This window comes from Homalodisca vitripennis, chromosome 1 (assembly GCF_021130785.1).
Source record: "Homalodisca vitripennis isolate AUS2020 chromosome 1, UT_GWSS_2.1, whole genome shotgun sequence".
NCBI lineage: Eukaryota > Metazoa > Arthropoda > Insecta > Hemiptera > Cicadellidae > Homalodisca > Homalodisca vitripennis.
Genome location: NC_060207.1, coordinates 130136065 through 130152725, shown reverse-complemented (window position 1 = coordinate 130152725; position 16661 = coordinate 130136065).

Genomic DNA, 16661 nt, shown 5'->3' with positions numbered 1-16661 from the left:
GCATTCTTTTTAAGGGGTAATTGAGAATATTTTATTTTAAATTAAAAAATTAGTTTATTTTAAATCTATTACAAAACTTAAAACATTGATCATTTTAAATGAAACAAGAACATATTCCTTCAACATGGTACATAAAGAAAGGAGAGGCGGTTGAAGGACTGCCTGTGACATATGAAGATAGACTCCACTACTCCGGTGATAAGCATCTTATCGACTACAATTTGTCAAACGTGAACAAACAAACAAAATTTTCCTCTAGAGAGGTAGGTTTGTATAAAACAGTCGGCATTGCTCTCTTAATTTTGGAAGGCTCAAATATACCTTTACAAAATAATAATAAAAACAATATATTAATTTATATTCCTTAAACGTTTATAATAGGAATTACAAAAATAATACATAAGTCAATATTAGTAGTATTATTAGTAATAGTCATCGTAGTATTAGGCACTTCCTTATTTACATTGCAAATTTAGTCCAGAATTTAATAGACGAGACACGCAAAAAATGGTTTATTAAGTAATAATTTAAACTATGCAACTATCGAACTTTATTGTTCCATAAGTGTAAGGTGATCTCTAACTAAAAGGTAATGAGTTCGATTGTAGAGGTCAATAATATATTGCAAGCGAGTCTAGACAGTTACTACTCACCTTTAGTATAATATTTTGTCTTATTAAAAGGAGAGGCCAATACCCTTCTAGCCTTCTTCTGCCCATCCTCCTGGGCTACCAGCCTGGTCAAGGACCCTGTGAAAAGAATAAGATGGTTATTGGTACTTTAATAGGTCGAAATTTCTGATAAATCTGTGCGGTAATGTTCATACTAGATTTGAACCTGCCCTAACACTAATTCAGATCCAAAATCCGACGCCTTGGACCACAATTTCCAGTAGTTCTCCTCATTTAAAATCATTAAGGCGTAGAAATAACTCCAGTAAAAAGTCAAAATGTAACACATTTTATTTTATGTTCACTCCATTATACTTGTTGAACTTAATGACAACTTTATACCCACCCTTAAGTATCCTTACCTCTATATGAAATGATTTATTAGCTATTGTTGCAAAATACTATATCACACAATTCTTCAAGTGTAAACTATTTAAGTTTTCCCGTCTTAGTGTTGTTTTAAAAAAAACTATAACTTGTTTACTCATCAGTAATTCATCATTTCATATACACATACGAGTTCCAACACGCAGCCTATGCAAGTCATGATACATTCCTGAAATACGACAATTCAGTTAATATAAAAATCTTTATTTTTATTTAAACTTATTGGTGAAAACACCAATACTTTGTGACAATTAGAAGATTGTATTAGTATTTCTTTTAAAATTGGTGATACGAGGATTTATGTTATTTGGTTACTTACTCTCAACTTTATTGTAAGTTGTAAAGTTGACTTAAGACAAAAACAAAACGTTTAAATAATATTACAATAACTAAAATCATTTTAATAGTTTACTTACAAACATCAGTACTAATTAGAATTTTATAAGATATTAATTATACGGTGTGTAGTACAATGCAAATAGCAAATACAAAGGTAAAGTTTAAAGTTTACTCCATCTTGTACCTGGGGCGAACTTAAAGCATTTAAAGTATTATAAATATAATTTTAAATCTTTTTTTAAAGCAACTCAAATAAACAAAGCTGTGGATGTTTTAACGTAAATTACACGAAACTTTTGGGCTTCCTTGATATTGTAGAATTGTGAAATTGGTAAGGCATTGTGCCCTAAGAAAAAAACTAGAGAGATGGACATGACACAACGATTTATTATTTCCTAGACTACAATCCGTAATACAACAATACTTTCTTCCTAAAACTTTACTCCGTGTGAAGCAGCAGTTAACAGCTCGCATTCATGTAGGAATAAGAATTACTGATAGAATTTCAGAAAAAGGCTAAAATATTACAAGATATTTATCGTAACAGCATTGTCTCGATAATGTGTTACCAAGATACCGTAGAAGATATTAAAAAATATTACATAAGTACATTTTCTGTTTTATGAAATACTTGGTAAATGTTTTAGTTAACCGCGCGTTTTGTGATAATTGTGCGTGCCATATAAGGCAAGACAAATGTAAAATAAATATATATTTTTGCACAATACGAAGCAAAATAACAAACTTGAAACGAAAAAACATTTGTTTTTTTAATGCAAAAAAATACGTGGGTAGAGCTTGTATATCATAAATTGTAAGTATAATAAAAACAGTGGTTTAATATTCAATAGTTTTAAGCAGTGCTCGATTTCTAGAAATTGAGGTACCGGAACTACAACCTGCCGAGACTTATCCCCCCACCCCCTTCTATTATATATCATTCCATCACCACAAAACGGTGTTTTCCTGTGTAAAGAATTAGGTTCTTGAAAGGAAACAAGAAGATTTTATAGAACTCAAACTTCTTTTATTAACATAAATAGCATTAGAGAATACAGCGTTACTTTTTTATATTCAGATTCTTTTTAAAATATAGTCCAAAACCTTAACTTGTTTTCATCGTATTTATTTTCTCTCTTGATCTCTCCCCTTACTTTTTGACAGCTAGCGCTGAGTGGTGTCCAGAAACAAGCCAAGTGTCAACGTACTTTTCTGGTTGAACCAGCCGGAGAGGAGGTACATTTATTTTTACAAAACAATAGGCCAGACACCGTTGTAATTCTGAGTGACGATCTCAGAGGTGTTATTATTAAATTCATTTGAGAAAACCCCCTTTCACATTCACTTGATGAAATGGCAACGGAGTTGATCGACTGCTCGAGCCGACAGAGGCTGTCTGGTAACGTTCTGGAGTAGATATATTCTCTGAAAACCCGTTATTAACTACCTTTCATTAAGCTTAAACCTGGAAGCAAGTTCCCTCATTTCGTTTTCTCCGAACTTTTATTGGGATGTCTTCAGGCCAATTTTTCTAGTGTCCATAACTTTCAAAGTTTTCTGCTAACTTAATGTATTTTTCATTTAACAGTCTCGCTTCCAATAGACGTTTTCAGTACTCCGTAAAATATTTCCACCGATTCATCGATTGGTCGTTTTACTCGACCAGCTTTTGTTTGGAGAGGAACACTGACAAAGACAAGTTGTCAACTGCTTTTTGGGGCCATTTTAGAGTATAGACCAGGAGTTGTTTTCCTTTCTTAGAATAAAGCAACTAGATTTCCAATTTTCTATTTGCATAGCTCAAATCTGCGTTGCAACGCTGTAAAGCTTCACTTAGTTCTGAAAGCTCTTGTAAAGCGTCAGCCATCAAACCCAGGTCTAATATGAAATTCGTATCTGTGATTTTGTTGAGGAGGCCAGAAAAAGTACTTCTTTCTTTGTTGTCTCTAGTTGTATCATTTGAAGCTTCTTTGAAGTGTTGTACTAACGCCTCGTAGGACTCCTATACAACTGAGACAGATCTGAAACTAGATGCGACCCAACGGAAGCTCAAAACTCTTCAAATTTTTAAAATTTCTGCCTCTAATAGATTCGCACAGTTCCGGAGTTCCCTACTGTTCTTTAGTGAGGCGTGATATATAATAGAGTTTATCAATAAACGATTTCAATCTGCTTACTCCTGGAACAGATTTAATATCGTCTGAAACTGACAGCTCAAGTCTGTGGTTTGCACAGTGCCAGACAATACTAGAAGGGAATTTCTGACAAAAATAATGCCCCAATTCCTTTGTGTTTTCCGAGCATGGTAGCAGCAGCACCATCACCAGTTAAGCTTGTCAATTTATCGCTTAAAAACTGCTCAGATAACCCATTTGAATGAAGGCAGTTCATTAAAGAGTCAAATACTTCTTGGCGGTAACGCCATCAAGTTCTACCAGATCCAGAAATACGTTAGTGGAGCCCACACATACCAGTTTTTTTTTTTCAAAGAACACACCGGACGTATACAATAAAACTTGACTTATTACTTAAGGCAGTGGATTCATAAATTATCAGACCAACTTTTGTGTCCTTCTCAATAACTTCACTTCCACACATTTTTTTCTTCATTTCCTTACTGATGTGCAAAGCAATGTTAGCACAAGCTTTGTCAGAATGTAAAATGCGACCCATGCTAATCCCGTTAAGTTCTTGTAAATCTGTTTCTGTTTCAAACTCATTAAAGGATTGATTTTCTTTAACAACCTTGTATGCCGTTCGAAATATTTTTTCAGTCACTTCTTTTTCCTGGGAACGCTGTTTCAAGATATTTTTCTCCAATGCTACCGTCTTTAGCTTCGGATAAAATTTCATCTGCTGCTTTATGGCCAGCACTCTCTTTGTGGTCATGGAATTATTTTCCTTAATGAAGGTTGTTTTTTCTCTTTTGTGTCTCCATAACTGTCTATCTCACCATTTACCCATTCTTTTGAAATTTTCATGCCTGTTTTTTTCCTTACTAGTCCTACATCCTAACATTCCATTTTTAATAAACAACCAGTCATACCTTTTGCAAAATTCTGTTTTTTGCGAGTTATTCCAACAATCTGGCAAGTCATTGTTTGCATTCTATCTCCTGTTCTTTTTCTTTAGGGAAACATTAATTTCAAATCTGGTTACCTTTTCACTGCTAGAAGATGGTTGTGACGTCTATGAAATCTGTTGTTCATGGTTGTCTGGTCAGTCAACAGTTCGTTTTAAGTCTTTTACTGTCACCCGAAGACGAAAAGTAATCTGTTAATTGTTTGTTTATTTTACTTCACAATAAACACTTCACTAACAAATACAAACACAGAACAATATGTAACCTCAATGAAGTAACATAATAAATGCAAGAAAACCACGTTTTCGATGGAGAGGTGCATACACATTTGAAACCACTACTACTGAGCAACTGAGCGAATGCGTAATACGACACGTCGACACAGCCAAACGGGCGGGTCTATACGTCGCTGATGGAGGAGAGGGAACATGTGGGGGGGAGTTTAGTAATCGGGCGAGTCTATATGCTACTGACGGAGGGGAAGACGCATGTGGAGGAGGAAAGATTAAGAGGCTTCTGGCGCATTTTAAAAACTGTAGGCACTTCGAGATAGCTTCGTGATACATTTGAATGTTTTATTATCGATTGCGAGGTGAACTATAGTAATCATATATTTTAAGAATTTGATGTTCATAATAAATTTGGTAATTAACTCATCAACCAAAAATTTAGTTTTTGGTTTCAGTGGCTTTTTGGTATAGATTCTTATTATTATTATTATTATTTTTTGAAGGATAGAGGTCCCGGAACGCCGTTCCGCCACGTTCCATCTCAAATCGAGCCCTGGTTTTAAGTGAAGTATTGAATAGAGAGTAGGAGAACTGACAAGTGGGTTTCAGTCCACGTATGTATTTGCTGTAAATTGTTGTATTTATTTACTGACAACATCTATCACAGACATGCTGCTTTTGGTCATAATATTATACGCTAACTTACGAATTTAGTTGGTGAAGTCTTCTTTAATTTTACAAAATGTGGACAATGTACAGGGAATGGAATGATGGCATTCAAAACGTGTTACGAAAAATCAAATCTCGTCTTAAGAAATCTATAATTTAGTAGTTATACTAAACACAGTGATATATGCTGTCAAGTTTATTGATTTTAAATATACATAAATATATATTAAATATATAATATACATTTTTATAAATAGCATTTATTATTTTAATATTATTTTTCTTGAAAACTCGCGCCAAATGTGTTCTATTATAAATAATTTATAAAACATTTTGTATTTTATATTTATTTAATTTTTTACCTATATTAGTAGAGACAAATTTTACAAAGTATCTATCAAGAACAATTTTGTATAATGTTTGAGAAAAGATTTTCAAAATAATTATAGGTTCAAGTGTGAGATTTAGACCAGCCCTAATCTATTAATCTTGGTGCAAGGGCACACCGTCTGCTGCAGAAACTGACCCTTAACTAATCACATTTCTTGCCTTCCTGTTTTGGCAACGTCGTAGATTGTATCAAACAGCGATAATTTGTAATATTATCTGTGTTGAAATAATCCTCAACATTTGAGCTCCTAAACTTAAAATGCATTTTTTGTTGAAGTTACCCTTATCTTGACCAATAAATGTATTATTGAACGCTATTTATTACAAAAATATTTTAAAGTTGTTTAGGGTAAAATACATAATAGGTAAATAATATTAAATAATCATTTTAGAATATAAGTCTAAAAGTGCCTTACATGAACAATACAACTGTTCTTACATTTGCGATAGAAGCTCACATAACTCTTCACTCTTTCGTATACAGGCTTTTTTGTTCAATACTTCTCATTTTGAACGATGCTGTTAATTGAAATATTCAAAATCCTCTAAATGTAAATTGTTGTTTATTTATACCCGGTAAAATAACACTCTCTTGGAGTTTGAAAATAACGAATATAACTAATATATCCTCGTCACTATCAGTTTCAAGTACCTTCTTGAGATTAGCTTTTAGAGAACTCAAGTATTAATATAATACTATAGAAACTATATAACTTAAAATTCGTTTCATAGAATGAGCCCATTCTATCCATTAATTGAAACAGTGCAGCTTCAGTGATCTTTCTGTAAGCTGATACAATGTCTCTGTTGACTGATACACGTTTAGTTTTCTGTGCAACGTACAACCAACTTTTGGCTTGTAATAATGTGTGTGGAACTGAAATTGCAGTAAATAGGTTTTATTTTTTTAATTTGTAGCTTTGAATAGTTAACGATGTACCAACGTAGTAAAAAATTGTATAAACTCTTAAGGTACTTAAAAATTGAAGTATGTTAAAAGGAACATAGTCCATAGTACAACTTATAGCCAGTAATAAATGATTTTTTTATGAAAAAAACCAAAATTAATTTTTTGTTACATAGTTTTATTTCATTTCATTTTCATCTTAATATTCAGAAATTCATTTTAGAGGTAGGATGGCTTTAATACGATAAGAGTTTTTAAGTATAGGTCGTTTGAAATAGAAATCAACACCGCGCTGCACACTTTGACAGCACTTTTCTTGTAAGTTAAAATTCCCCAGCTCCAAATTAGTTTTAAATGGTTTTTGTACAATTGAATCACGTTTAAAATTAACCATTTTATGACATAAGAAAGCCCTAAAATTTATACACTAGCATTTAAAAGTGAAATTTATTTTGGACTGAGCTCTATTTTTAAGTGTTATTTAAGAAGACCCTACGTAACAAATATATATACTAATACTACTCCCTAAGTAAACAAAACTTTGTACTTTGGACCATTATTCTTCAGGACTTGCTCTTTCCTTGTAAGACGCTTTAGTAAAATTATGACCTTCTTTCACAAATTGTACAATTATTAACTTGTGTATTTTGCCCCTGCCAGGCATTGTCAGTTTGTTTGTTGACACACACAACGAAGAAGATTAACTTTGATTTTCTATTCACTTACTTTACAGTTGATTTTTAATTAATACTTGATGTTTAAAATAAATTATATTTTTGTTTCCTGTATATAATTTAATAAATTCGTGTAAGTAAGTATAAATATAATATTTTGTTTAATAGTAATAGACGTAACCTCAAAATTATGTTATATTATAAATTCAAATCCAAGTTAAATATATTTGGCCTTTATATACACAACACATCATCAGTACATGGAAGTAATAAACCTATTATTGTTTTCTTTCAAACATAACCTTAAAACTATTTTGATTTAATAAATATAAAACCAAATTAAATTTTATTACAACGTAAATAAGTTATAAAACTTTTTTTCATTTGTTTATACTCAAAATGTGAAACACATTTTCATTTTAATGTCCATTTTAAATTATTTTTTCTTATAGAGAATTATTTACAAATTTCCTATGAAAATTAAAGTAAAAAATATTTAATTTTAATTAAAATATTAACATTTAGAAATATACTTCAGTGATTAGTATGAATAAAATTAGCATTAAGGAATATATTATAATCTAAATAAATATAACAATACTATGATATTTTGGTGATAAAAAGCCCCAACTTAAACGTATGGAGTTAGGACTTTTAAGACTGAGTATTATTCACATATTAGGGCCCTAACTCCATTATTATGAAGAAATAAATTAAATATTTGGCTTTTTTACTAAAACAAAGATACTGACATACAAATAACTTTTTTATAACTATAAAACATAAGGAAGGTAAAGTAGACAGTTTCCTTATTTCCTGTAAAACTTCATTGGAGACAGAGCTTTCTGGCTTATGAGGGCAGATATATACTGTATATATAACGTAAAGAAGCGAAGCTAAAGTTATGAATTATGTCATATAGTTTAATCATGTAGGTCGTCACTTTCGTAAAGCACAAATATAAGTTTATTAAGTCATGAAGTTTGCTGTCAGTTGAAGAGGGTCTTTAGGGTCACACCACAAACTTGTAATTGAGTTTATGTTTACGCTGTTGATGTTGGTTGGGACCTTGGGGAAGGTGTTATAAGTAGGTTAATCTTATATGATCAATTTTAGTCTCACATTGGATGGATTTTCTTTTGGGGTTTTTATTCAAAAAAAGTTTTATTGGCACTTAGACTAGTTATAACTTGAATTAAGACATTATAAAATTTGCCAATATGTTAGTGATTTGTGTCAAAACTTAAGAAATTTTAATCATTGTTTTCTTACTTAAAATTTTAAGATCATTATGTTGAGTGGGCAAGATTTTCCTTTGTGGCTTTGTAGGATACAACAATGTAATTTGGCTTTAGAATGCAAAAGTGTATAATGGGTGAATAGCGTTTTACTCTACTTTTTTGACATTGATCAATACAATTTAAATATACATAGGTTTCAGTAACATAAAGTTAGGGATTATTCCTAAAAATAAATGCAAATATAAGAATTTAATTGAAAATCTTATAGATCCGTGTGCATTTCCAGATTTTACTTGTAGTATATAAGTAGGTACCGTAAGGCAAAATTTGTTCTTTTTCATAAACTATAAAAGCAAGGCGTCTATGCTATGTGATATTTTTAGGGCATTTCACTGTGCTGTACACTCATTCCTTTTATATAAACTTAAATATTATAATTTGAAGTGAGTCATAATCTCTTACTATCACATTGAACTAAAAGGAAGCATCGGGTAATTTTCCAGATGGTTCCTATTACATATGCAGTACTCCTCACGTAAAGCTAAACATTGGGGAGATCCACAAGCATCTGCATTAGGACCCATTCACATATTTTGTATATAAATGACCTGCCAATAAAAATATCAGAGAGCAGGCAATCTTTTTGCTAATGAAAAACCCCTAAACTTTCAAAAAAATATAATTGATCTGAAACTTGCTCTGAATAATTCAATAAAACATAGATAGTTCTTAGTTTTGGCAATGGATTATGCTGAGTAGTTCAATGAGTCACCTTTTACAGTTCTCCGCTAAGGTCTTAGGTATCTCACCAATGGTAGATAAGAGCTTTTTATTAGCAGGTACAGGAAGGTCATATTTATTGATTGTCTTTTGAATTGGAAAGAGTAATTTGTAGTTAAACTCAGTTTAGTATGTTTTGTTTTTTACATAATTTCTTTTAGATGTAATTTTACTAATATTAAAACAATATATTTTGCTTATATTTTTCACGTCAGAGATAGGCTATGGGGTGACTTTTTTGGGAATTTCTATAAATTTTGAAGAGAAATAGGCTTTAATTGAAATATGAACTATCAGGATAGTGAGCCAATCAAACTAATCTATATATATAAAAATGAAACTGTTCGTGTGTAACAGCATCACTCACAAACGGCTGGACGGATTCGCCTAATTTTTTTTTTTAATTTGTTCGTCTTGATCTGTAGAAGGTTATAGGATACTTTTTATCCCTTTCCCGATTCAGGATTCCGCCCCACTGGTTACAGAAATACCCATAAGAAATGCATTGCAGCAAACATATGTTATTAAGTGAAAGAGTCTTTTCAAATTTTTAATCAGCTGTTCTTTGTAAACATATATAATGCGACAAAAAATATATTTATATATAAATTTCTTTACACTTATAGTTTTAAAGCATAGAGTAAGCTTAAGAGAAACGACAAATTTTGTTTAAACTGTTTCTGCAATCATAATATATAAAAATGAATGTTTGTGTGTTTGTCCTTTATAGACTCAGAAACTATTGGACCGATCACTATGAAAATTTGTATTTTTCTATGTAGAAGGTTTATACGCAATGCCCATTGATGTAACTAACCACCAGGCTGTACTGCAAGATATAAAAGTTATCAAAGCGCCTGCACATTATAAACTGCAATTACAACACAGTAGTTACGTATATTAAAATATCCAAACACTATTTGAAGGCAAAGAAATATACGGGCAAAGCTTAAGAGACGCGTGCGAAGCCGCGGGAAACAGCTAGTACGAAATATATAAACACTCTTGCATGTACTAAATTTAGAACTTTTAATATTTTTAAGATATCTCAAATGTTAATAATGATTATAGTATATTAAAATGTTATCTACTTACTACACTCTTGTAACATTACAAATATAAAATATATATATATATATATATATATATATATATATATATATATATACATACGGATTAAAACATTTTTTTTAAAGCTCTTTAATTAACTATCCTTTCAAATTAAACATACTAATGTGTTGAACTATCTATGAGGGACTACCTTTTAAGCTGAGCTTTTATTGATAAATTAACAGATCAAGATCATATGTTTACTGAGCTATGATTAGCTCTGTAAAGCAATAAGATACCTGATACCAGACATGAAATGAAAAAATATTACATCTCTTTTTAACATAGACATTATTTTTATAGTTTTATCGTTGGAAGGAAATATAACCTATAATTTAAAAAAAGAATGATATAAGAGTTTTTAAAGTAGATTTTTTCAATGACTGAAAATTATTTTAAAGTATTTTACTATAGCGTTGCAAGGATTTTACACTTTAATAAATGGAACCCTTAAATATTACAAATTACGTCTGAGGACCTACGTTAACGTTCAACATCTCAGTTGACGTTTAAGGTTTATTGCAAATTGTCATATAAATGCGTCCATTAAGAATTTCGTATTCATCATTATTTTGCCACTCACCAAGGTGTGTTCAAACGAATTTCAGGGAGAAATTCTTTATCGTATTGCTCAATTACTTACAAGATTGGTTTGGTGCTCAGTGAGAGATACACCTAACTTTTTAATAAGAGAAATACCACACTTCTCGTTACAAATAACTGTTTTTTCAACTATGAAATGAATATTTCTTTTTTTTAATCCTCATGAAAATATTTGATTTGTAATTTATTGTAATATGGTGTTTACCAGATCGTGTCATATTTCATTAATTTAATCTTAAATTAATGTATGAAATAATGATGAATTTTAATTACTGAATAATACTGACGATTATGGTCCAAGAATAATTTTATTCCTGTTGAATATTGCATATTTTTACCAATTCCCTATTTGAGAAGGTCAGAGCTTTATATATATATATGGATTATATATATATATATATATATATATATATATATATGGATTATATATATATATATATGGATTATATATATATATATATGGAAAAGCAAATTCCTTAGTACAATTCATGCAGTTAAAGAGTGATGATACTATTTTATATATGGGCATATCTTTTGCACTAACACTGTTATTATTTTTATGTTAAGTATTACAAAAAACTAGTGTGTTAACATTAAAACAACAGTTTTTCGGTCACAACACCCTTACAAACTGCGAAATTAAACAAATAGACGAATAAAACAAAATGAACATTGCTGGTAATAATCGTCGCGATATCTTCTTCATTCACAGCTGCATGATTAACTAGAAGTAATTGATCGTGAAAATACCACCCATTAGTTATTCCGCTATACGCCTGAAATGATTTCGACTCTTTTCTTTGCAGTTCAATAGATTTTAAACAATCTTACTGAAGATATTTTTCACCGAATTAATTAATTAATTCTGTAACTTGTAATTGGTTTTGAATATTCATTGGTTACATTTCTATCATACTTTTTTCACCATTTTCATTGTATAGTTTGTTTTGCTCTTAAATACTTTTATTACTTTATATATGAAGCAACATCAATCAACGTTACAATTACAAAAATATTCATAACACTGGACTTGTTAAAAAAAAGAATATACACTCCTTGTTTCTAAGTTTTTATATTTAAGTACTACATTTTTATAAATATATTTTTAAAACTGCAGTCATACGCGACAAGGTACGTTTCATACAACTATCTTTAAATTTGTTTCTAAAACATCAAAATGTTATAATGTATTTCTCAATATTCCTGAAATTATTTAGGCTTTCAAGGACATATTGAAACTTTTGAAATACTTAGCTTTTTCTCAAGAACATTCAAAATTTAATTATTTATTGCCTTCTATCAAGAATAAATCTGTACTAGGTAGAATAATATAACCCAAGGATAAATGCGATTAAGTATATCATTTTTTGGTTATTAAACATGGCAAAGTTCACAGAGGAATTACAATGCAGATAATTCTTTCTAGATTTATAAATATCCTAAACCCGAATAATATAGCAAACTTACACGCAATTTAAAAATGTTTCTAACTATTTATTTTACTATCGGGATCTTAATAAAATAATTTAAAATTGTTCTTATCAAAAAAGAAAATAATTAGTTCAAATATCTATGCCAACCCTATAACAGTGGTGTAAACTCAATTATGTTTACAAAATAAAAGTCTCCCTTCCCACCAACTGTCTTTTATAATCATAAGGCTTCCAAGGTTAAGTGAAACCAATCGCCCGTAGCTGAGATATGAACTCTACAGAAGTAGTTGGGATTTCAATTTGCATGTGGTTAAATAATAGACATAACTACAATATGAGATAAAGAATTAGAAGACTTTAGTAAATTATCATTCATATTATAATTACGAACAAGATATATACGTAGCAAACAAAGAACGTAGAGAGCAGATAAACTGTAGAAGAAGTGTTACAGTTACATAAACGGATCCACACTTAAATAAAATACTCATAGGTTTTGAAATAATGTCGTTATTTTTTACAGTATATTAAATCACCGATAGTGTAATACCATTTTGTATTGAGATATACGCTAACCTCAGTAGTATTAACAGGTAAAATCCACATACGAGACTATCATACAGGATGTAAATTAAATCCTAATACGCCTGTTAGTATATACTCCAACCTTGTTGAAATATCAATGTACGACCTTTACGATACATATTAAATTACTTTTTGGGATTTTTTCAGGGTAAAATAAATTAAAGGGAGATGTAGAAATGGATAAATATAAATTTTCAAACTGCAACCCGTAAACGTTGTGACATGTAAGGTAATATTAAAGGTATATTAAAAAGAAACACGATGATACTAATAAATACCTCGACACCGTTCTTAGTATTATGCAAAAGATTATCCCTTTACATAGTATCTAATGTTTCTGGTGTGCATAGTTTTGGTAAGAGGTGTATGTTTATAGGTGGCATTACAATGTAAGGGATTATTTGTCTAATAATTTTGCTTGGATTGAAATTAAATAAAGCTTTAAAATTACGTGACACAAGATAGTGGTTGCAATTTGAAAGTTAACTTTTATTTTTTTGGAACATACACAAACGTATCTGAACTTAATTTCACTCTTAGATGTAAGGGATTGTTTGCCCATAACTTCTGTTAGCATCGTTGTACAAATGTTTTCTTCGTGTCATTGTGTATATTTTCAATTTTCAATTGACCTTTTAAATTACGTTTCACAAGACAGGATATGCAATTTGAAACTTTAAAGTGACCCCTACCAACCCCCTTTTAAAAAGGGGAGTAAAATATGTTTACCCTGTTTACCCTCCAGATAGTCAAAAAAAGTATTTTAATAGGCATATTGAATATTGTACATTGATATCTTAATCCGTTTGCAATATATGTGGCGAATCCGGACTTAATTTTCACCCATACCTGTGTGTGTTTATATATATATATATATATATATATATATATATATATATATATATATGCATGGAACAATGGCAGTAACGTGGAGATACACATATCAAAATTATATTTTTCATATATAATTGTGGACCACCCTAATATATATATATATACCGTACTTAGTACTTTTTTGTGATTCAATGTTTATTGAAATTAAATAAGGCTATTGCCATTTATACAATTTAACGTAAAAAAAAAGTCGTTTGACAGGTGTTTGGTCCTCCGATCATATGTTAGTTTGCTTATTTAAACGCATATGTGACAGATACGGCCAAATACAAAATAATTGAATCGGAAAAAGTGAGCGCTCTGTGGTGTAATGGTAGCACATTCACCCGGCAAGTGAGAGATCCGGGTTCGACTCCCGGCGGAGCAAGTACTTTTTGTGATTCAATGTTTATTGAAATTAAATAAGGCTATTGCCATTTATACAATTTAACGTAAATAAAAGTCGTTTGACAGGTGTTTGGTCCTCCGATCATATGTTAGTTTGCTTATTTAAACGCATATGTGACAGATACGGCCAAATACAAAATAATTGAATCGGAAAAAGTGAGCGCTCTGTGGTGTAATGGTAGCACATTCACCCGGCAAGTGAGAGATCCGGGTTCGACTCCCCGGCGGAGCAAGTACTTTTTGTGATTCAATGTTTATTGAAATTAAATAAGGCTATTGCCATTTATACAATTTAACGTATATATATATATATAAAGGGTGGTCCACAATTATATATGAAAAATCAAATTTTGATATGTGTATCTCCACGCTACTGCCATTGTTCCACTATGCATACTGATTCACAATAGTTACAAAATTGGGCCTAATCGGAAAAAAGTTTTGAGGTACCTATGATTTGGAAGTTCTATGTTTTAATTTAAATTTGTGTAAATTATTCGTTTGAATGTGACTTTAAAGAAATTCAGCTAACAATTACTACAAAATTGGTTTTAATAGGTTTAATTAATTCCACCTACTTTATATTTATCAACTTTAACCTGTGATATCCATTATTCTTACACTTCGATAGTAAATTACTCATATACATTACAGGGGGGGCACTGAAAAAGTTGACATAGCACTTTTAGATTCCCGCGTCAGTATCAATACTAAAATTGCGATGGCTAACAACCTACATCGCCCACCAAATCCTAAGGCCCTTAAGAGACTAGAGAGTACATAATTTCACCAATAGAGACCTTTCAAAACATAGGTTACACAGCGGACAACGGAACTGTTCGACATCCTACTTAACCCTGCGATGGTGAGGTTGGGTCTGGTAGACCTAAGGGAATATTCATTTCGGTTTTATTTTATGTTGGCATCACTTCAGACGGCTGGAAATTTTCAACAGCCTCAAGGTCATCCTCCCCTACCCACTCCTCTTGGCGGTAACTGCTGTCAGTTCCATCTTCACTTCCAATATATACAACAGCGGACTGGGCCTTACAGTGTTTTAGAGTATCAGAATAAACTATTTTCTTCTTTTTGGTGAACTTGTGTTGTTTAATTATGGCTGCGAACATTGTCCAGAATAATGAACTTATTCGTCGAATGTTAGAAGAGGACATAGACAATTCTTTGTTAGAAGAGGATGAAGAAGTCGATTCTGATCACGAAAATGTAAGTGTACACTTCACTGATACAGAAGGAGAAGGCCACGGTGAAGAAGAACCATCTGTTGATCAACCACAGGTACGTCTTTAAACTCCAACAGAATTTTATTTGGGTAAAGACAAAAGAACTAGGTGGGAAATAAATGAAATCCCTTCAGGCCAAGCTCCTATGCGTAATGTTATTAGAGCTAGAATTCCAGCACTTTCACAAACTGCCAATCAAGCTTCTACCGAATATGAGTTTTGGTCTTTGTTTATGGATGAGAACATAATCAGAAATATCGTTACATTTACAAATCAGTATATTTTGAATATATCTCAAAATTATGCCGATCAAAGCCCAATTATTGTAACGAATGAAATTGAAATAAACAGTTTTATTGGCCTGTTAGTTCTTGCCGGAGTGTTACATGCTGGAAGGCTAAATGTTGAAGAGCTATGGAAAAAAGATGGGACTGGGGTTGAAATTTTAAGAAATGTTATTTTTGAAAGGTAAGACTTCCTACACAGATAAGACAACTTTGCAAACGTTTTGCTGGTGTTCAGGACCCACCAAGGACTGTCCCTGAAGCAGGTAGGAGGGGGAGATGTCACGCGTGCAGGACAGCAAAACCCGCTACTTTTGCCAGAAGTGCAACAATTGGATATGTCTCAATCACGCTACGATGTTTTGCAAATATTGCACTGAAGATCAAAACTAGACACTTAAGTTAGACACATAGTTTTTCTAAAGACTAAATACTGGTTTCTTATGTTTCATATCCATTGTTTACAACTAATGTTTGTCTATTCATAATTGGTAATTTTTTATATTAAGCATATAAAATACATTATATATATATAATATGCTTATAATATGCTTGTGTTGTTGTATAAATATATGATGTACTAGTAGTTAGTAATGTATATTACAATATTTTCCGTAATTACTTGTGTTCGGTCTTTTATTTACACCCAAAGCAATTAATTTTACAAAATGGGTCTGTCAGACCCAAACTTACCACTCCCGTTCGTTGGTGTCACCTCACCATCGCAGGGTTAAAAATGGTAAAGAAAAAGCAT